The sequence below is a fragment of the Pteropus alecto genome, unplaced genomic scaffold (genome assembly GCF_000325575.1).
Source record: "Pteropus alecto unplaced genomic scaffold, ASM32557v1 scaffold21, whole genome shotgun sequence".
Taxonomy (NCBI): domain Eukaryota; kingdom Metazoa; phylum Chordata; class Mammalia; order Chiroptera; family Pteropodidae; genus Pteropus; species Pteropus alecto.
In genome coordinates, this window is record NW_006436282.1 from 10,405,769 (window position 1) to 10,430,219 (window position 24,451).

The following is a 24,451-nucleotide window of genomic DNA, read 5'->3' on the forward strand; positions in this document are numbered from 1 at the left end:
AGGGCATCCAGTGCTGAGATGACCACCTGAAATTGGGCAGATCTCCTGACTCTTGGTCCTGTCCTTCATAGGATCATACCAGTTAGGGGATGGAAAGCAGCACCATTTCACTGAGCTCCACACTTCTGGTGGAGGCAATGTCATTCATATGGTCTACCAGTTTCCTCTCTTGTTCATTTAGTTGATCCCAAGAGACTCTCCAGGTAGCTAAGGTGTCTGGGAGCATCCTGGTATCCTGGCATCTGGCAAGGGACTGAAGACAGGAGAGGCCATCCCATCCTCCAGGTAAAATATGCCAAATGGCCAAGGTTTGTTCCATCCTCTATCAAGGAGGCCTAAGTAGAAGTTCTTAGTTTGAGAGGTGCTGCATTTATGACCCAAAGTATAATGAGGAACTACGTATACAGGGTTGCAGGCTCATGGATCTGTAAGAGCCATTATTAGAAAAGGCCAGTATTTGTCCAGACATTTTTGCTCTAATGTCATAAGGCACAGAGCCAAGGTCAGTTTCTAACATCAGGAGCCAAATGGCAACTTATAGCCGTCAAAGGTGTCTAGAGACTCTCGGAAGCATGAAAAGAAGTTGTAAAGCCTGTATAGTAGAGAAGTCTCTGGGGGCACTCATGGAACTGTCAATTTTTTTTTCTAATTCAGTGATTTTAATAAAGAGAAATACGCTCCTGAGAGAAAATAATTGAGTTGTTAGTTTGTAGTCCTTTAAACAGTACAATCTTATAGTTAGCCGAGGGTAAATATTTCAACTGTTGAGATTAATACCATTCAGGGACTCTGTTTTTAAGCAAAGAGAAGTTGGTGTTTCCTTTTAGAAGGAATGTATCCACCGAGATGAGAGGCCAAACAAACTCTGTTTTTCATGGGATTGTTTTACTTTGATCTTCATTTCCTTCCTATAAGGATCATGCACAACCACATGACTTGTGAGACTTTGTTTTATTGCAAATCTTTTGCCACAATGACACATTTACATATAATTGGGTGTTTTGTTTTTTTTTTTTCATGAAAAGAGAGATATGGCTCTGGAGACTAAGCTCAGTTCTGTAGCTTCTAGCACAGTCTTCTCTTAAGACATCGACACACATCTCTTTCCGGGGCGAGAGTTTTCATATATTGCTTACTTTAATCTTTGCTTTTGAATTTTTCCCAGCATACTTCACATATTTCCTTTTTATGGATTTCTCTCACGTGTTTTTGCCACAAGAGAACATTTCTTTGGACATATATAGCCCTCATGGACCTTTCCATGTCCTTTAAGACTGCTGGGTGAAACAAAGTGTTTTCTACATCTTTCACGGTTTCATTTGCATTCATTTTTCTGCTGGAACTGATGAATTTTCAGCTGTGGATGTTTCTTAAAGATCTCTTCACAACTTTCAAAATTGCATCCACATTGTTTTTACTGACTGCCATGTTTGCATTCAAAATGTTCCTTCAAGTTTGGTTCTGTGTTGAATTATTGATCACATCCACTAGCTGCACAATTAACCAGCTGTCGTCCACTGTGGTTCAGCATGTGGTTTCTCAGATAGTAGTGACTGACCAACTCTTCAGAGTCACAAACAGATGGTCTCTCCTCCATATGCTTCACTGGTGCATATCTGACTCCCAAGCCTTGTTGAAATTGGCTCTGCAGTTTGGTAAGAAAAGAACCTCCTGAGGACCTTAGTGAGTGGGGGAAGGAGCAAGGGTAGGGCTGGTCTGAGCTGTTGCCTCTCCAGTGAACAGCGTCTTCAGTGAACGTATCTCTGATGGTCAGGAATGACACTGCCTCAGAGACTGGCATGGCCAGAGAAGCAATCTCATGTGGAGCCATTTGTGACCAGGCGAAGGCAGCCAAGGCTCTGCCATTGCAAACCATTCTGGACTGACCCCATGCATAACCCAGGTGCACTTTCTGGAGTGGTCTTCTGAGGGATCTCTCGATTTTAAATTGGACAGATTTTATAGCCTTTCGTTGTCCGTTTAAGGTAGGCCTTTGTAAATAGCAGCAATAGGGAGAGTCAGTTAAATCGTAAATGAGAAATATGTTGCCTCCAGAATGCAAAAATAATTAAAAGAAGCTGGACTTTTATCCCCTTAAAAGTATGTTAAACAAAACTCCTTGGAGGAGGATGCCATCACTGTAATGTCATACCTGTGTAATGGAGAAAGGCGGATGCAGTTAATATCTCGTCTGCAAACACTGTGTACAATGGGAAAGTTGCCAAGGTGCTCCAGGGGGTGGACCGGAAAAGGTGTATTGTTTCCCTTGGAGGTGAAGGCAAACTGCCACTAAGAGCCTGATGAAATAGGCACTAAAGGGATCATATTAGCCAAATCTCTGGTAAAAAAATAATTACTGGTTTTTGATTGGTTGGTAATTTTTTAATAATATTGGGTATTAGATGTAGGAACCTTAATAGATAGGACCACAGTATTAAAGTTGCAGCAATCCACTGTGAGGTGGTATTTTTTTTTTCTTTTTTAAGTTTTTAAAGATGTAAGAACAGGTAAAGTTTGACTGTTAAGTGGAGGAGCAGTAGGCACAATTGCTTCTTTATTAACTAAGTCTTATATAATAAGTTTGAATTCTTGAAGGCTCTGTTTTAACTTATATTGGATCATCTTAACTATTTTAACTGGAAGGTCCATAGGGTCCAATTTCATCAAGACAATTTATAAATGCCAAAGACTTTCTTTAATTTCAACTTATTACTCATTGTTTCAGAGTGTCTACATCCAATGTGGAATATTTTAGGGCAATAGGTATTATGACTATGAAAAATCTAGGCAAGGCTGTAGTTAAAGTAAGAAACACTTATTTTTTTTCTCGATTTTATATTTAGTTACTCTCCTAAGGTTATAGGAGTGCCATATATAAATCTAGTGGAATCCTCTGGTATAACTGTAATTTGAGACCCAGTATAATTAATTCCATGAAGCTTTGTCAATTTGTGCATTTTAGCAGATGTTCAAATTAATTTAGAACCTATGACATAGAGACACAAAAGGCAATCAGCATCCTTTTCATTATTTTAATAAATTTTGGATTTCCAATTGGGTCAAATTATAAGCCTTTCTTCAAATTTGTTTTTTAATTTTCTCCTGCATATCTAGTATTTTAGTTTTTGTCTTTGTACTCAGTGCAAACTCAGTGTCAACCTTTTTAGGTGGTTACAGGAAAGCAGGGTGCATAGGCCCAGCATCTTGACTGGTAGGCAGTCCACCTCTAAAGGTTTGGTGTTTGCACTTGAGAGCTATAGCAGTTTCTCCTTGGGATGGCATGATAAGCCTATTGTCAGAAATATCAGTCTCTTTGCATGTTATGTTAGGGCACTTACTAAGGCATAAGCACACTGGTTAGGGGGCTTGCATTATTTAAGTAATTGAGTAACTGGTAGGTGTTTGGGAAAGGGCTACTAGGATAAGATATTAGTTTTCTTGCCCCAGAGGCTCCCTTTGGATTATAAATTGGGTGCTGGTTCCCAAGGGTGCAGTCTGTTATGTTCCTGAGTGTCTAGGGAGTATGAAGTTCCCTGGTGACAGCAACAAGGTATGCAGCAAAGAAGATAGTTAGTTGCTACTCCAACCTAAGTAACACTGACAACAAGACCCAGCTACCACTTTTCCATCATCGGAGAGCCAAACCAACATCATCCTGCACAGGAGTCTCCTGAAACACATTGAGAAACCAGAGTTCTGCCCAAAATAATAATAAGGAAACACCAATATCCAAGAAGTAACAGCCTCCTGAAATAGACCTCTGCCAAATGCAGACTGTACTGGAAGCACACTGGAACACCCCAAAAAGCTCAGCTCAAGTGGCCTATCACTCCTATGGGCATAAGGTGGGCCCCCACCTGGTCTATTATCTAACTCCCAGACTTGGGCCAATTTGCACAGTTTGTTTTTAATATAATATTTAATGACAGCCACCAGCAGACACAGCAGCAGACAATAAGACTAAAGCACTAGCTCAGGTTCCATCCCAAACCTCTCTCACTGTGGTATGGAACCAATTAGTAAGCCAAGAGCAGTCTCCGAAAAAGTTTTCCAAAAGTCAGTGGTTATGGCCACCATGCCAATTGTTTTATAAGACCCTAAGAATTCTTTTGATGGTAGGATGCAACACACTGACTTTCTTGAAGATGAAAGGTTGAATTTGTTGTTATTTACAGCTATTAAGGAGAGATGGGAGCTAGGCAGGGTGACACAGGAAATTGCACTCAGGGGCAGATGGGTAACTGCAAAATATCTGTAGGGAGACAGCTATGTAGTGTAGATATGGCAAGTATGGTTAGTTAGGTTTTGCAGGCTCCCTGGGGATTAGCTAATTTGCATAATTAGCATAGGGGTTACCCCTAGTCCTCCAGTAGTTGACGCCATTAGGATGGTGCATAGTAGCCTGGCTGTGAGAGCCTGATAAGGGAAGATAAGTTTCTAGAGCAATATGATGGGCTTACACTCAGAAACCTAAAGCAGTCAGACTACAGGAGTGAAAACACAGCATGGGATAAATATCCAGGTCACCTCACAATTTATAGGCACCTAGAGATCTCATTAAAAATAATATGTTTAATAATTGAGAAATGCCTATTTTTTTCACTCACTGGCACATAAACTGAATGTTAAATTATGCACTCACTTTTTCTTAATCGCTTTTTTATAAACATGAGGCATTTGCTCATTTTATGAGTTTCAGAATTTTCTAAAATTCCAATAAAATACATAGAAATGATGTCACTTTTTAAAACCTCCCATATGAATGTCCATTTTGAAGCCTTGAGAGAGTTACTGAATTTCATACAATTCTATATTTATTATAGAACTACTGAGTAAGGAATTCCTAACACAGATTAATTAAGCAGTGTTAGGGAAAAAAAATCAAGGTTTTCCTACTCATGACCAATATAGTATTTTAAAAAATTAACAGAGAAACTCTAATAAATGTTAGTTTTTAGCACTTACTAGCATCCGAATTAATATAGACACCCAATGTAACATTAACATACTGTCGTAACGGTTTTATGTAAATTTCTGCAAAATGACTTCAAATAAGTCTTTAATACTGCTCAGCAATCCACTTGTGCTACTCTTGAAACTTCCTTTTTCAATTTCCCTAATGATTACTTGAATTTCCTCTTCTCTCCATATATGTCTCTTTTTTTGCTATTACAGTAGAGACAGTTTTTTTTTTCTTCTTCTTCTTCTATCAAAGATCCCTCCTCTAGTCTGTTTGGACCCCATTATACTTTCTCAGGAATACTACCCAATTTCCCTTTTCTGATTATTCAAACACACCTTCTCAGCTAGATCTTTTCCATCAATATGTAATCATTCCTAGGCCTCTTACCCATATCATCCATCACGCATAGCCCTCTCTGCAAGTTCACAGTCAATCTTTTTCAGAAACTTTATTTTGCTGTCTTCATTTCCTCACCTCCCATGCACTCACTAACATACTCTACGCTAACACAGCTTATGTACCATTATTTTATGGAACTATCCTTCCTAACAACATGGCCTCCATTTGGCCGAATGTAGGGGACAGCTTTAGTGCTCATTTCATTGATTTCTCAGTAGTACCTAACACTGTTAACTATTGACTCTTGAATTACCCTCTTATCTCAGCTCCCATGATGCAGTACTTTTGTATAACTCCAGAAATTAAAGCACTTGACTGAAAGCAACGTCAATAGGAATGTAAAAAAAAAAGAGATAAAATATATTACTAGTAAACCTGTTTGTCCAAAGATCATTATGTAATTGTTGCAGAGACTGTTAGCTGTCTACCAAAATCCCCTCTCTCTTGTTTTATAGTAACTGGAAATATTATGATTCAGCTGTATTACATTTTTCTGTCTCCCTTGCAATTTGGCTGTGATCATGTGCTAAAATTCCCTCCAAAGTTAGGTGAGAAGTACTATAATTGTCTTGTAAAAGTTTTCACATATCCTGTTCTGCGCTCTTTCCTCTTTCATGTGAGCATATTGAGAATGACAGAGATATAATCAGCTTGGGTGTTTGAATGACTAAGCGAAGCAGTGTTAAGCCCTCTCACTGGCATACACGCCTATCTTGCTGGGTTGGAAAATTGTCCCATAGACTTCAAACTTTAGGATGTATCAGCAACACCTGGAAAGTTTGTTTAAACACAGATTTCTGGCCCTCAGTACCAGAGTTTCTGATTCAGTAGATCTATCATGGGGCTCAAGAATCTTCTTTTCTAATGACTCCTGTACTTTGGGAAGCACTACCCTAGACCATAGCATAGAAAGAGACAAACTTTTCTTTTTCGGCCATTACATTTTAGTCTATTGTTAAAACACTTTAGCCTCCCCTCTCTAATTCAGAAATAATTATGAAATTTTAGTCAAAATCATTCTATTTTCATGTTGGTATGTGCACCTAATTTGACATAAAATACAAAACACATTAAATGATTGAGAAATGGATCAAATCGTCTTATATCGTCTGGTTTGTCATCTTCCCAAGGATTGTCCTCTTTTCCCTAAAACTGATCCCCAGCTCTAAGACCACAGTATCCTGTTCAAAGATGTTCAAATTGTTGAATAATTAGGGGGTTTAGGCTTAGAGTAGAAAAATGGAGACAAAAAATGGAGAGGAAAGCCACCTCATAAAGAAACGTGATTTTGGATTTTGAAAATAAAAAATTGAAAAATAATATTTTGTTTCAAAATTTATCTTGTATTTGGGGTGGGAACAAGAGTGGAGTGGTGGAAGGTGGGAAGGGGGAGGCATGTGTGTGATGTTTGGAGCCAGGATATAAATTATAAATGCCGTTCGGAGAGAATGGATGCATTGGATAGGAGTCCGAAGAAATGGTCACCGATTCAAATTCTGTAACTGATTAGAAGAGAAACCTTGGACAACTGTCTTCAACCCCTAGGGGAGTGATCTAGATGAGATCCAAGGTCCCAACCAGATTTGACAATCTGAGACTCTATCACTGAACTATTTATTTTATAACAGCACAAAGGTTAAGACGTTTATTTTCCTGTAATGACACATACATAGTAGGCTCAAAACATGTTTGATGAACATATGTATTTTTTGTGAAGTTTAACTGGAGTAGAGAGAGACTTTCAACCTAAAACTTGACATGTTTTAGTTTATATGCCTTGAATATTTTATTAAACATGATTTAAGGCATGAAATGAGAAATGGAAAAATGCTGTTTCTTAGCAGTTTTGAAGTAGTACAGGACAAATAACAGAGCTTTCATTCTTTCACAGACAATACTGTATAATGGCTTTACCAATATTTAGTGCTTCAATTTGTCTCAGGTTTAGGAGAGGCTTTTATTTAATTATCTTCTAAGAGTCCTTAGGTCATTTAACAAATGAACACAGTTTTTTCCTTTCCCATTACAATTCTTCATTCATTCCTTATAACCAGGATTGAGTTATTTAAATTGACAGTCTCTTTATTGGTTGACATTTAAGACACCTTGAACTTTTCAAGAACTTTTTTAGACAAAGTAATGATCTCCAGCTTTTCTCCTCTCCTTTGATTAAAATCATAAACTCTAAAGACCACACAAAAAACTTGTCTCTAGGCTATCAAAGTTATGTTGAATTTGCTCTTGGGAATATATCTTTTAATTTCTTATTTACTGACATCTATTAGATGAAAAAAATGGACAAGTTTCCAAGTAAGAACAAAGTAAGACAAGTTAGGTAAACCAGAAATCAAAAAGAATAAATTGAAAAAAACCCACCAAGAAAGTCTAAAGATAATCTGATTTTGTAAAGCAGGAAAAGAACTGACAGATTACTACTAAAACTAATGCACTATACAAAGTATTATAAAGACACATTCACTGGAAATAAAAGACATGAGAGACTAAATTCCAATATTAGGGAAATTTATAAGGATATTAGAGATCTGACATGCTGTCATAAGCAGAAAACTCGAGAGTAACATGGGAGGTCTGGTCTCAAGTCCCAGCTGCTCCATCCCACAATTTACAAGGTTAATTGGTTTACGCAACGGACTAAATTTGGCAAGGATGTTTTATGGAAGCCCTATTGGTTTTCACCAATTTTTCCTTTTAAAGGTTCCTTTTCACTTGACCTTCCCTGCTGCCTGATAGCACATTATGCAAATCTCATGAATTCCAAGTCACTTCTATTTCCTTTTTAGACATTATGACTCACTGTCAGTTATTCAAATGTTCAATCCAGTCTAAACCAGAACTTCAATCTCTAATTCCATTCAAAGCTTCTTTCTTTTCCACAACTCAAGACCAACCATGTCTCAAAGGCCTTTTGTGAGAAAAGGCTCTTTGATTTGTCTTTCACTTTTCCTCATCCTTTTCCTGCTTCCTCTTGGAGACAGGAGAGAAAGGTAACAATTGGTAGAAGAAGTGGTCTTTCTTCCCTTCCATTTTTGTGGTCTGTCCTTTGTTGTTTCTCCATGATAACATTCATATATGATTGCAGGGGAGTTTGTTAGGCAGCAGTAAGTAACCAGAACACCTCCCAAATAAGTCATTCTGACTTTACAATAATTACCTTATGTGTTTGAAAATAGTTTTGTTAAGCCATATCGACAGATTCAACTCCAGACCTGGCTACAATGTTTTTATATTACCTGTGTCATCTTTCTATAGTGGCTCCAATGATGAATTGTGGAGATAAATGTCTCACACTTGTACAGTAAATCAAAACTATGTAATGTTATAATAAGCATGCAAAATCACTCGTGTTCTGCTTTACAAGGTCTGGGAGAAAATGAGAAGGACAGATCTTTCAGTGCATTGTACTTCAAATCAGTTGGTCTAAGGTAGATCAACTTGACTTTCCTCTTTAGGAAAGAAGTGACATTGATCAGATTGAATATATTAGAACCATCTACAACTATTGCTCAAATGAAATTAATATTAAACAAATTAATGAGTTCTATAATATCTGCCATTTCTTGAATCAATTACAATATCTTTACCTTACCTCCATTTGCTCATTTGAGGTCTTCATTATCTTTCACACAGTTTCCCAAATTTATTCAGTAACATTATCATGATACTTCTACCTTAAAAATGTTCAGTGATTCCTTATTACATATGACATTAAAAATCAAATCCTCATTTTTGTTTTCAAGTCCTTCCTTAGTAGTAGTGTTTTCTGCTGTCTACTCCCAAATTCACTTTTTAAAAAAATATTCAGTAGATCTAACTATGGTCAATAATATCCAAACCTGAAAAGGAAAAAGGGGGAGAAAAAGCACATTCTTATCTGACTAAAGAAAAAACTGATGGTAAGGCTTATACCAACAGACATTATAAAATATTCTAAATGAAATTTTAAATGTAAAAAAAAACAACAACATTTTAATCTATCCATATTCTAGAATTTTTGCATAGGTTGAAGGTAGCATGACCAAGTTGAATAGGTAAAATGAGCCCATGTCCACATATTTGGAGGCTTTCAGATTATAGCAATAGAGTTTAAGAAAACTGAGAAACTATTTGATGGGCCCTCTTAAGAATATTAACTCATAAATCACAGTAATAGGTATATGGCCAAAGGGAAATGACAAAAAACATTTCTCCTTGGTCGAAATATCTCTATAAGAGTCTATAACCAATCATATACATCCTCTGCTTCTCTCAACCTACCAATCTTAACTAATACTCTGTTTTGCATAAACTGTCTTATAGCAACTCAAACCAAGCCCCAAATATCCTATAAAAGCCTATCATAATTTTCTCAGATCGAGAAACTCTTAAGGTTTGCCTGTGGAATGCTCTCTCTTGCCACACCAAGCTAATTAATCTTGGCATTGTATTGCTATAGGTGTGTCCCTGATAGCCTTGCTGTAGTTAGTGTGCCTCAAAACTACCACTAACTAAACATGTAGTCTTAGTCTACTTACTTGTCATGAATCTCATTTCTCTTTCCTTGTATAATACTGGTAATATTTATCTCGTTGTATGCAGTGACATTTAGGAACAATATATGAAAAGTACCCAGTGTGTTACATATTAGATAGCAAGCATCAGTAAATGGTGGGTAATTATTTTATTGGTATATTTAATTATACCTAATAGCATTGTCAGTGTTCCTGTTACAACTCCTGGTTTATTTCTTTTAAACTTAATTTTTATAGTAGCCCATGTCTGGGAATATAAATCTGAACGAACTGTCAGACAGGGATATCTTAGAAAAGGATGACTAATGCTAATTTGGATTAGCAAATTCTATTTTGATTAGAACATTCTTTGAATGTACAGAGCCTATTGGCTTTTGAAAACTAGAACTAAAACTGGATTCAGTGACCTTTAAAATTTTTCTGTCCTTATTAAATCATGCATCTAGAAAAGAAAAATCAGTGACTCGTATTCTTGATGTGATCAGAATTTGATCAAGAATGTGGGAAAGGAAAAAGAGGGAAACATAAGATTTTTTGAGACAATAAGCAAAGTATTTTAACAAAATGATCGTAAAGTAATGAGAAAATGCAGAGCGTTTCCAATTTCTTGCTTTCGTACACGCAGTTTCAAAATATAATTAATTAAGGAGGAGGACGATGCCAAGGTCAGTTTCCTTAGGAGGCAGATTCTGAGACTGAAATTTGCATATATGCAATTTATGGATAGAGCTCTTTAGGACAACAACTTCTGAGAGAAAGTTAAGGAATCAGGACTGCATAGAGGGAGAAGACAAATTGTAATAGAGTTAACATAGAGGTCAAAGCTGGTCCCTTGGGGAGCTTTTGGAGTTGGCATTCTTCTTGAGTCAAGAAAGCTTGGACCCTTTCACTCCTTGACCAGTCAGTGGAGAGATAGCTCCCTTTGGCAAAAAGCAGTTATTGGGGAGGGCCTCAGCTGTGAGCCAGGCAGCACTCCCAACTCTAGGGGAACTTGTGTGTTGATCCTCAGTGGGAGCTGTGTAGTGCACCTCAGCATCCACTACAGTGAATTCACAACTTCATCTACTCGATGTGTTAGGGCAAATTATCCAATTGTCTTCTATTTGACCTTTGAGAAAAATAAACAAAATGAATTTTAATTTAAGATTTATTTAGGAAAGTTTTAATGAATCCATATGATTAAATTCAATATTAAGACTTCCTCAAAATATTATCTTCCGCCACTCCTCTTTTATGCATGTAGATTGTTGTGCTGTGATTTGACAACTATATTCACCTCAATGCTCTTGTCTATATTTACTCTTTGAATGTTAATCTAGGCTTTATGTGTGGTGGAGATGAAAGTCTTCAGTACTGGGTTGCTCATCCCTTTGTTCTTTCATCAAATTTTGAGAGGTTCCTACTTATTATTTTGTCAATGGCATAACAGTTTAGTTCTAATTTTGCTCTTTTTCTTACTCAAAATTGTTGGGAAGCTGCATGAGACAAGTGGTACACCAAGAGCAGCATCACTATTAAATTATTTGCCTGGAATATTCAATTGCCATACATGAAAGATGAGAATAGCTTTAGAGGAGTTTATGTGAGATATAAATCACATATCAGTTTATGAGCTGAAACTTATTTCAAATGCATTTGGTTTACATGTGAGACTGTTAACACTTGATTGATTTATATAAATGGTGTTATAATGTAAAACAACCATTTATGATATTTGTATCTGTTTTTGTTTTTCCTTCATTCCATTTCTGAATGCCACCTAAATGTTGATCCATGTTAGGCTATTTCCTGCTGCAATTCTCAGATCCATAAAGGCTCTGTCTAGTACCTCATCAAGCAAACATGGGGATTTAATAAATTATTTTCTGATGTGGATCACATGACTAGGTATCAAATTCATTTATAATAAGAAATAATGTACTCTATCATATTTAGATTTCTTCTTTCAGGCATCAGTTTCTGTGATATTATCTTGATGTCTTATACCATTTATGAGGAATACTAAATAGGTAAAGATAAAATGCTACCCTACAAATATTTAAAGTATATATTTTTAAATAAAACAATTTCCTTAGCAAGGCACTAGAACTAGGATGTTCTTGGAGACAGAGAGAATAAAATATCAAGCTAACAATCAGCCAAAAATGACTGATTGTTCTGCCTGAGATGAGTGACATGCACTTAGCATATAACATATCTTTCATTCCACACTGAGCATTGCCATTATTTATTCTGCTCATTGGAGTCTTTAAATTGATTGTGGAAGGTTAAAAGACCATCTTAACTCCTCAGTTGGAACAGACTTTTGGTTAGTTCTGTTCATTCTCTGTTGAGACTATAAAATCTCTCAGTGGGTATTTCATTTTATTATCTCATTGAGCCTAACAAATCCTGATGAGTTAATCAACAGTACCTGTGGAACACCTTTGTCACTTTTAGTAAATCTCAGAAGGGTAATACAGAGCTGGAAATAAGAAAAATGTGCTCATGTTTGTGCTGTTTGGGATGCATAAAACCGTTTTTTGTTTTTTTTTTTTAAATAAATTATGCTTGCTTATCCTTTTTTAGATAAGCAGAGGTAAACACATTTTCTTTTCTGTCACTCTCTGCTTTCAGAGTGCCATTCTGTTTTGCCACTACCAAGTTAAAGAAAATAGAAATGAACTGATATATTTTTAGGACTCCTCTCTCCTGATATATTTGATTAATGAAGTGATGTGCTGAGTAAAATTTTCAGGTTAATTAAACACTATTTATGTTTTTATTCTTTTTAATGCATATGTACTATGAGTCTACAACAAACATGGTTGCTATTTTTAAAATGAAGAATTAATGTCATAGACTTTAATATGATCGGATGCACTTTTAGAGTTAGAATAATAGGATACACAGTTTTACAAGGGCCTTAAGATAGTCCCTAGAGGGACACATTCATAGGCTCCATTTTACATACGGAGCCTCATCTCAGACAGGTAAACAACTCGCTTGAATTCAAAGTACATGACAGGGCTGGAGCTTAAGCTTTTGATTTGAAATCTAATTTCTTTAGTCCAAACCATGTTACCACTTTTTATTGAAATGCACAAATAAAGTCCACTTATCTAGTTGGAAATTCCTTTGTCTATGAAACACTAATTCAAAATCACAGCTTACAGTGCTAGGCAAGTCTATAAACAAAGATAAAAAATGGCAAGTAGTACTTAATAATCGGATTTACACATATGAGGCAGTAGCATTTGTTTTAGAATTACATTTCTAAACATCCTTAGACACTGTCAAACCCTAGTTTCTTCTAAGTTAGTAAAGTTGACACATCGAAGGCAAACATGAAATAGACTATAAGCAAAGTCCCTAGGCCTAGGGACTTTTTTGTAGTTTTATCTCTAGCACATAAAGTAGTGCCTGGCACATAGGAGGCCCATTACATGTATATTGAGTGAATGAAAGTATTAATGACATTTAAACAGCAAATCTATAAAAATGATTTATACAAAATCTTAGTTCCTTAGCAAATGAAATCTGCTATTCGGAAATGACTCATTGAGAGCCGATTTTGACCATAGAATAGATTCTTTGTGCTCAAAAAATTTAAATCTCTGATTAATTAAAAAAATGAATATTGTAAAATTAAATTGATGAATGATACGAACTGGAGGATCTGCCAGTTATGTGCTCATTTAGTGTGATGTTTTCTTTAACCCTTACTCAGACAACTGAGAAAAACTAATACCTTTGATTTTAACTGATGTTTCTTTTTGCTGGTTTACAATTAGACTAAAACAACCAATAAGAGAATATTTCCCTAGAGGAAGCAAATATTGCAATTCATTCAAACTTAAAAAAAATACATTATGGATATTCTCTTATTTGTAAATACATATTTCTTTGCCTCTATATTTAGATCTTTAGGAATTTCAACAATTGATAAACAGGTGTGCTCTAAAATAATCATGTTTTTATTTCTCAAATAAAATGTTTCTCAAATGCATTTTGACAAAAAGCCATTTGACAATGTTTTGTGTGACATTTTAATAAATATTCTCAATCATATATGAAGAGTGAGCTATTTGCCTTTTGGGGGGAGAAGGAACTTTTCCTTTACCTTTTTAGATTTTTCTGGCTGGTCTAATATTTAAATCAACACGAGAAAATAAAATTTAATTATATACATACATATGAGAATCCCGAATACATGAGAGTCAGAGACCCCACATACGTGAGAGATTTAGAGACAGAAAGATGTATTGAGGTATGTATGACATCCTGAGCCAAAGAATGATGCAAGATGCCTTGGAGCTTCAAAGGGAAGAAGGTCATTCACGGGCTAAAAAAAAGAGAGATAGAGAGAGAAGCTGTTTAGTAATTAGAAGTTTGCCTGTTCTATAGAGAGGTCATAAAATGTTATCTCTGGTAATAACTCCTATTTTGGACAAGACCCCCAATTTAGATTCTTCTATGCAATTAAAGAAAACACAGAAGTTTATCTTGAACCCAGAGCCTCAGTTGCCTTCTGCTTAAAATAACTCACATACCAGAATGGCACATCTTGGGGAGGCCTGTTCTGCACACCTTTGGCCGCATCAGATGATAGACAGAAAAAATTATAGAATATTGATTCTGAAATGGACCTCAGATAACCTAGTAAAGCCACTTTATTCTTATAAATGAAACAGAATGAGATCCAGAAAGATAATGTGACTTGTTCAAGGTAACAAAGTTACATAATAACAGAGCCAAAATTAGAAGGTAGAGCTCTGACCTGTTTTGCAGTAGAAGACTCAATCACTATAGAAACATGACCTTTAAAAATTATAGAATACCTTTTCTCTATATTTAACACATTTTTGACATTTTGTCAGTAGCACTGTTCTACTAAGTGCTGGCTAATCATAATCAAGACAACATAAAACCATGTATCCTCTCTTAATAAAAGAATACTCCCTATCCTGCAGTTCTCTCTGGCTCTTTCTCTTTATTTTTCTTTTCTTCCTTTCTTCCTTCCTTCCTTTCTTCTTTCCTTCCTTCCTTCCTTCCTTCCTTCCTTCCTTCCTTCTTTCCTTCCTCTTTCCTTCCTTCCTTTCTTTCTTTGCCACATTCACCCTGTCATTGGTTCTTCTGGGGCTATTTCTATACATCCATCCAGAATCCAACCTCTTCTTCACCTTGATCAAAAGTGCAGTCATCATTCTTCTTTTTGCTGCTGAAGCTGTCCTCTTGCTGGTCTTCCTGTTTCTAAGCTAGCCTCCCTATGTCTGTTTTACAAAACAAGCTAAATCAAAAAAGGTTTCTACTACGCTGAAAACCTTCCACTGATTCCTCATCTCTCTGAATGTAAACCAAAGTCCCTATGATGATCTCAGAGTGCCAAACCCCCAGTTTTCTATTTGACTTTGTGTCTTATCTTTGCTCACTCACTCAGTCCACTCAGGCCTCACTGGCTTCACTCCTGTCACTGGGATACACCAGCTTCGTCACACAGTACAGTCTGTGCATTAATTCCTTCTCTCTCACATGCTCTTCTCAAAATGCCATTTGCAAGTTTCACTCCCTCACCTCTTTCAAGTCTTCTCTCAAATGTTATTTCTCAGTGAGGTTATTTCTGACTACACTGTCTAAGGTTGCTAACCCTTAGCCCACCCTATTCCCTTCTTTGCTTTATTTATTTATTTGATCGGGCTATGATGTTTTAATATGCTAAATGATTTACTTATTTATTTTGAGTTTTGGTATTTCTTTCCCCACCAACTCAACTAAAACAAAGGTGCCATGGGCACAAATTTTTGTCTGTTTTGTTCACTGATGTATCCTTAGTACCTAGAAGAATGCCTGACTATGTGCTCGAGACTCACGTACATTTGTTGAATGAACAAATGAATCCTCCAAGAACACTGGAGGAAAAATATCCATTTGAGAAGGACAGATGTATCTCACAGACACAGCTGGTCCCAGATTGTTCTTTCCCTTGTGGATATTACTAAGTACAGCTGCCATGACATCCAGATGTGCCCACAGACCTTGCCCATAAGGCCCATACCAAAATAAAATCAGGTTGTCAAGCCATCATTCAAGGTTCAGGGATAATAGACAGGAGTTATAGAAAAGAGGATATTTTATAATTAGCTTCCTATATTGTCTCTAGAATTGCTCCCTGGCCCATGCTCCAACAACATTGGCTGCTATTCCCAACTTCTTTCTTGCCAGTGGAATCACTTTGGTGGCTGTCATCTCAGGATAAGCCAGGTATGCATCTTGATCATTCTATTTCAATTAAGGTACTGATATTTCCCTTGCCAGAGACTGATTCACAAACAGGAATATGACACTCACTGGTTAATGGAAGATCAAAGTCAAGTCAGTGGAGATAGCATATAGAAATATTCTCGAGCTCTTCAAAAAGTATACAAGGAGATCGCATGCTCTTCTCCATAGTACTCACTGCCCCTGCTTTGGGACACTGGGTGTTGTAATTTGAAAATGTAATTCTTGAAAGTACAGCTGACCCTTGAACAAAATGAGTTTGAACTGTGCAGATTCATTTATACACAGACTTTTTCCAATAATTATCTGTACTGTTTTCAATCCGTGGTTGGGAGCCCCCAGATGCATAAGGCCAAATGAATGCATTGATCTAGCACTATTTTCTATCGCGGACCTGAGCATCCTTGGGCTTTGGTATGTCCAAGGGGTCCTGGAACCAATCTCCATGGTTACAGAAGGACAGCTTAAGTTTTGGGGGAGTCAAAACTATATACAGATTTTCGACTGTGTCCCTAACAGTTAAAGATCAGTTCTGCAGGATCATGCTGAACCCATAAAGTGACAAAACCAAGGATTAAGCCAACCGTGTGAGGATGAGAGAACAAAATGACAATGATGACAATAAGAAACTCTGCCCTTGATTACACTGTCGATCCCCTATTTCAGCCTGGGATTGATGTATCTCCAGGCTTTCCATATTGTGAAATAATAAATTTTGTTAATCGTTTGAGACATTTGAATTAAATTTTTCTTCTAGGTGAAGCCAAAATCATTCTTAGTGACAAGAAATCCTCTAGGGACCCTCCCAATCCTTACCCCATTTTGCTGCTCTTTCCTAATAGCGGAGATATTCTTAAGACCCTTAGTCATATTAATATTCCCTGAAAATTTAAGCCAAATAGATAAAGTCCCAGGTGTGTGTGTATGTTGGGGGCGGAGCAGGGGGGGGAGGGGAAAAAAAACAGCCCCAACGAAGCAGCTGGGACATATAACCAAATTCACTATACACACAAGAAGCACTACCCAGTATTTTCATTTCTGGTGTTTAACAAGTTGTAGCCTGATTATAGCTCAAGGAAAGTTTTAGGTCTTTGGAGTCTTGAAGCAGTAAACCAATACGGGTACCTTATGAACTAACATTTGTTTACTTCTCAAGTCCAGAGTCTACAATGAGAGCAGTAGGTTTTTCTAAGAGATATACCATTTAAATATCACAATTAAGGATGCTATCTAAAATTAAGTAGATACAAAGCAGCCTACAGAATGGGAGAAAATATATGCCAATTATATATCTTATAAGGGGTTATCCAAAATATGTAAGGAGCTCATACAACTCAATAGAAAAAAATTTGATTTAAATATGGGCAGAGAAACTGAATAAATGTTTTTCTAAAGAAGACATGCAGATGGCCAATAGGTGCATGAAAACATGCTCAGCATTACTAATCATCAGGGAAATGCAAATCAAAACTTTAATGAGATATTATCTCACACCTGTCAGAATGGCTATCATCAAAAAGACAAAAGATAATAGTGTTAGAGAGGATGCAGAGAAAACGGAACTTGTACACTGCTGGTAGAAATGTAAATTCGTTTAGCCACTATATATGCAAAAGAAATGAAAACCCTATCTCGAAGAGATATCTGTACTTCCATGTTTATTGCAGCATTATTCACAACTGCCAAGATATGGAAACAACCTAAGTGTCAGTCAATGGATAAATAAATAAAGAAGAGGTTTTATATGTGTGTGTGTATAGTCAGCCCTACAGCTTTTTACTTTGCTCTTCACAATTTCTGGCTAGTCATGACCAAGAAAATGAACTTGAAACATTGCTTATCTTACAACAAATTAGCTCCAAGGACAAATTTAAGAGTGTAAAAGGCACACTTAGAGCATACAGTGACATGTGTGGATGCACATCACTCCATCTGTAAACTCCCCTATGAGGTAAAAAGAAAGGCATTTTTCATGCCAGCTGATAGTCACAAATAGGAATAAACTATTCCCAAACTGGCACAGTTTATATCCTGAAAAGGGTATGAACCACCAATAAAAAAAATCTCCTCACTCTCCCTGTCCATTTTATTCCTTTCTCCACCCCAGATACATGTTAATCCAGGTGTAACTGGTTTAAAATCAACCCAGAGGGCAGAGACAGTAAGTGAGAAGAGGAGAAAGAAAGGGGTCCTTGGAAAGGAGGTAGGAAACGTGGAGGCTGCCTGGGTTGCCTTGGCAATGCAAAGGAGAAAGTCAAGAGGGAGGGATTTACAGGCTGATGCTAATTTCATTTGCTAATTACATCTGTTGTGCTGACCTGCATGCTTCCACAGTTCATCATTCTGAGTCATTAAGCTGTTGCCTGAGTTTCCCTCAAAAGTTTGTCCCCTCTCCATCTAATTTTATCCTCTCTTCAAGTCCCAGGCTCCGTCACCAGAGTGCTACTTGGGCAAGGCACTTGGGGAAGGCTCTGTTGTTACTGACTATGTAAGGTTTAAGAAAACCTGTAGGAAAATATTTCCCTGCTGGAGTTTCCTGGAATATCGCTTTGCTGCTCACCCATGGGTTTACAACTAAAAAAAGCAGCAGCAAAACCAGAGAAAATAAATCCGAAAGAAACTTCCCACAGTAAAATTCAGGCTGTAAATGCTTCACCAGAAAAAAAAAAAATAAATAAAAATACTGAGCAGTTTCCTCTGTAATCTAGTGTACCTTCAGTGGGGAAGTGTGCCTGGATTTAGGGTTTTGAGATTTATTCCCTTGCTCCCCCTGGTGGGAGTTTGATTTAATTACAACAAGAATCAGCGGTGAAGCACATCCATACACAAAAGTACCTACTGTGAGTAATAGTTTCTTGTATCCTCGCATCGCTGACATGAAGTATTAGTTTCCTTCACTTCTTGCATGTGGAAAAAATTAACAAAGACATTACACAGCATACAATTTCAAATGCTGTGTGGACACATTCATAAATCATGCAACATATTTAAATATTTCAAAAGTGATATGTATGAGATCTATGGTCAAGTTAAGTTGCTCACAGTAATTAATGCTTTTTGTTTCTAGTCATATTCACCTTTCCCTTTGATCTTTCAACAATCGAAGCCTATGAAATGACAAAGTCTTTCATCAGTCTATTTTTGTTTTCCTAAATTATGTTTATTCCCCTTTATTTAAACTTTTGCTTTCCCAGGTTGTTCTGTCTCTACTAATTTTAAAAGAGTAAGATTTCTATTTTGTACCAACTCTTGCATTTTAACAACAGACCTCTTCTGAATTCTCACCTGGCATTTCTGTACTTCTCAAGCACTGATATATTTCACTACTCAGAGCTCAAATTGGCTTTTGGAAGGCAGTAAAAGGCAGAGCAGGCCAGGCTGTCTCTAGGCTGCTCTGTGTCTATCATCTTGTTTTGAATTTCATCATAAAGTGTGGCAGATTTATCTGGGTGGAAATTTTTCTATGGAAAAGTTTAGTCACTATATACATTGAAAAAGCATTCCTTGCAAAAGAGCAGACTTTACACCATTCCTGGTCTTTGGTCTCCCATCAGTGTTTTTTCCTTTTATAAGCATATGAAATTCCTTGTAATCATCAGTAATGGTAATGGGAAAAAGAGAAAGAAGGAGGCTTTGGCTGAGATCCCTGATGATTATGATGGATTAGCTATAAATATATCTGAAACCTAGGCCCATTACAGGCTCTGTGATGCTGACACAATATTAATTATTTTGCCTTTGTATATTGTCACAATACATAATGTGATTAATCATGCTAGAATTGTGAAGGGGATCAGAATTGTGAAAGGGAGCAGAATTTCTCATCCCAAAATATGCCCCTTTGGTATTAGATTATTTTAGGTTGATTATTTTAAAAAACTATAGATATAGAATAACCTCTGAAAATGGAATAAAAATTATCCTTTTGTTAAAAAAAATATTTATTTATAAGGAAAATCTCTATTTGTAAGAGTGCCCCCCTCTCTGGAAGAGGAAGATGACTCTAAATCTCTAGAAACTCTTATCTATGGACAAAGCAACTGACTTAAATCTGCATAACAACTTTACCCTTCTTTATTGTGCTTTTCCTGGTAACCTCTCATAACTGGCTTCCCCCTCCCCCAGTATCTTTTGTCTTTAGCTGTAGATGATATTTAAGTTGGCAGCTTGGGCCATTTGTGGGAGTTACTCAGTTTTCTTAGGTCTCTCCTATGTATATATGAGGTAAACCTCTTATTAAACTTGTATTTGTTTTTCTCCTGTTAATATCTCTTTTATTACGGGGGTCGGGAGGGAGGGGTGTCAGGGGAATCTCAGCTAAGAACCTAGAAGGGTAGAGAGAAAATTATTTTTCCTTCCTTACAACTGCAAAGCATTTTCCATTAGACTTCAACGCGGGTCTGGAAATGTCTAGTTGCCATGTTTGTTTGTTTGTTTAATGAAACAAAATTGGAGGGGGATGTGAGAATCCTCAATTGTATTCCAAGTCTGAGATATGGATGAGACATGTCCTCTAGATATCTATGTGTATGAGTGACATAAGAAGACACTGCTAGGAGAGAGACGTGTTTGAAACACATCAAAGCATCAGTTATTAGAAGGGTAAAGTGATTCTGAGAAAAACATGGAAGATTAGCTGAATTTGTATTTCATTCAGGGTTTCATGGATTTCTGCCTGAATTCTAAGAGAGGTGGCTATGAATTTAAAAGAGTATAAAGAAAAAAATAATCAAACATACTCTCCTCTAAAAAATCTGCAGAGTGCTGAAATACTAGATGTTATTATTCTTATGAGGTATAATCCAGGAGAGAGCAAGGAGACTTTTTTCTTTTTCTGAAAATTGCTCTGTGGAGAAGATTCACACAGGATGTTTCAAAGCACTCAACACTTCTGGAGCATCAGTAGCACATATGGTGGCAGAGACTGGCAGTGGTACCAAAAGATAACAAATGAAAGTCTACCTTGCTGAGAGCTTGAGGGACAGTGGAAGAGTACCCTCCCAGAGGAGAGGACACAGCAGAGTTCTTGGTGGCTCAAAGGAATGGTTCATGAGCACATATGCAAACCCCTCAAGAGTTCCCCAAAACAATGGAGGAGAACATGTTTAGAGAATGAAGACCCTATATTAGTAGATTAGGGTGGCATGTTAAGTAATTTCTGTTAATGTTAATTAATTTGTACTTGGGGAAGGGGGATGACAGAAAAGTGAGTTCTATATTTCCATTTGCTGCTCATCTATAAATGTTTGTCAATGAATATTTAGTCTCAATTCTGCTCCAGGAAGTTTGTAAGAAACTACAGTGTTGCAGTAAATGAGATAGACTTGGTCCTTACAGATGATAAACAAATAATAAAAAGAAAATAGGTTAATTATAATTAGGATAAACAATACGAATTTTTCTCATGTCCAAACCAAATAAGGGGAAAAAAATAGATAACCCAAAGACCCTGTTTTATTTGTATCCAGCCTACATTATTCACCTTATTCATCTATGTTTCCTGTGAAGCCTTTATAGGCACTTGAGGCTGTGATGCCCCTCATGTAAGTCAGATTCCAAGCATAGAAGAAATGGAAATGTAGACAGAGGGAAGAAGAGGGCCCCATAACCGAGTTCAAAGTCTCGATACTTTCAAATGATATGAATCTTCCTGAAGTGTATTTTATTGTGCTGAACAGTCAGAACCCATCAGGAAGGAAGCCAGTAGAAGATGAGAAAACAAAGTTAGAGAAGCAGACATCAAGAAGGCAAGACAGAGAACAGCAGAAAAAAATGTGATGGAATTTCCCCCAGAATGGATGGAAAAGATGAGATAAAAAACACACATACGCACATATGCACAGCCAATTGTCCCTCAGTATCTACCTAAGAATATTAAGGGATGGGCGCAGTAAGATTTTGTTAGCGTTACTAAGCTCAGTGTAGAGTTCATGCTATTATAGCTATAATCACTATTAAGAAAACTCATAACAGTTTTAGAAAAATAAATTCTTTTCTGACATAATGAAGGAATGTGGTGTTCTGGTTTAATTATTCTAAAATATAAAGTGGCCCTATCACCCACAGGAATATATCATACATACCACAAATTCATTTCCATACTTCAAACTCATGAAAAAGCTGCCTAGTCTTTGCAGAGATGGCAGCTACCTTCATCATACCAATTTTTAAAAATATTTTTATTATCAGGTGCCTTAGGCATTGAAAATCTATTATTCCTTAGACTTGGAATATCATAGACAACCTGAAGTATAAATATTCTACCTTGGCATTCCACGTTTTTAACACCTGAGGGTTCTTATACAACTATTAATTGTCGATGTGACAAAAGCAAGTATAAATATCAAGTAAATGGATATTTCTAGACAATAAAATAGCAGGTAACAACCGCCTTTGCACATAATGTTCTGTGCATATGTATTTGTGTATCATATAAGCTATAATTGTTCATTTATTTAATGCATTTCCAAAAAAAAAAAAAAACCCAGAATATCATGGGTCAGATATAATTCAAAACTCAGCTGACCTGGCTACTATTCTATTGTGAGAGAGGTAGAAACCTTCCTCTACCCTTCTGCGTTCTTCTGCCTGGTTTAACAATTAAATCAACATGAGACAGATTAACAAGAGAAAATAACCAAATTTCAGTACATATGTACATATGGCAACCCAACATATATGAGAAGTCAGAGACCTTACATACATGAGAGGTTCTGGGACAGAAAGGGAAAAAAAGTATATGTACATTCTGAGCAAAGGATGAGGTAAGGCATCATGGGGCCTCGAAGAGGATGAAGGACATTGCAGCACAATAAGATAGATGTTCAATGATTAGATGTTTGCCCTCCTCTATAGATAGGTCATTAAAAGTATCTCTAGTAATAACTCTTATTATGGGCAAGGCCCCAAGTTTAAATTCTTTAAGTGTAAGGTAAAAGTTCCTTGTGAGTCTGTAGGGGCTTGATTGTCTTCAGCTCAAAACAATTCACATGCCAAAGTTGCACATCTTAGGAATGTTCTGAATCCATTTTTGCTCCCGGTACACCCATATAGTCCTTATGATTGCTTTGACTAACAGAATGCAGTGGGGATGATGCTGTACCAATTCTGGGTACAGCTGTGAACTAGGCTTGACAACTCCTTTCTCGAAAGTCAGCAACCACATAAGAGTGACTACCTTGATATCATGCTGTGTAGGAGAAGCCAAAGCCACAAAGAGAGGTCCTAAAGGATGTGATACCAGGTGAAGAGAGAAATAATTCAAGGAGTACCAAGACACCACACCTGTGAGTGAAGAAGCCATACTAGAAGTGGATTCTCTGGTCCTAGCTGCCTCAGCTGACACCACAGTGGACCAAAGACATATCTTCCAGTTGAGACTTTCCAAATTTCCAATGCACAAAATTGTGTACAAAGATTTTTAGCCACTAATTTTGGATGATTTGCTATGCATCGATTGATAACAAGAACACTATCTAATAGGGTTGTTTGGAAAAGAAAATAAAATAAGATAGGTGAAGTGCTACACACTTGATATCCTGTATACACTTGAAAAATTATAATAAAAATAGTAGTATAAAAATTGACATAAGTACAGCCATTTTAAAACAGAGTCAGAGCCACCGTACTAGAGAAACTGCCTTGGATATTGTGATCTTTGACCCTTTGGAATGCTTGAACTGGGCAAAACCACCTCTGGACTAGGCCAAACCAACACCATTTCATAAGCAATTATTTTTAAAGCCAGCAGCACAGCAGACATTCTGACCACAAGGACCAGTGATTATAAACTCTATCTGAAGAGAGACAGTAACTAATCATGTATAGCTATAGAATAACTCAATTTTAGAACATCAAGAGAAATTCTTTTCATGTAAATTTTCTCTGTTATCATAAAAACCCCTTGCCTTTACCTGTGATTGGGACACTATTTGAGTTTCTACCTGAATATGCTCTCTGAAATAAAATTCATTGATTCCAAATGAATACTTATTGCCTCTCTTTTCAGCTTTTTAAATTTTAGGTTAACAGTAAAAAACAATTATTTGTAAAATTATCACCTTCACTTTATGAATAAGAGTTTAAAGGGTCAGAGAAGATATATGGTGGGCTCAAGATAGCACACAGCTGTGCCAGAAATAACACCCAGTCTTCCGGTTCTAAGCCAGATGCCCACCCATAGCTATCCCCTAGAATAAAGTAATTTTCTCTTCTTGGCATTGAGTAGACTATGAGATTGTCCATACTAAGTGAACAGCAGCTAATCATCTCTGTTTTCTTTTACACAATATCTGATTTTCCA

The 24,451-nt window shown here is 36.7% G+C and overlaps 1 pseudogene; it reads right to left on the bottom strand.

Annotated features, from left to right (window-relative positions):
- Positions 1-795: 795 nt before the first annotated feature.
- Positions 796-24,451, bottom strand: part of LOC102883053 — a 65,788-nt pseudogene continuing 42,132 nt past the window's right edge.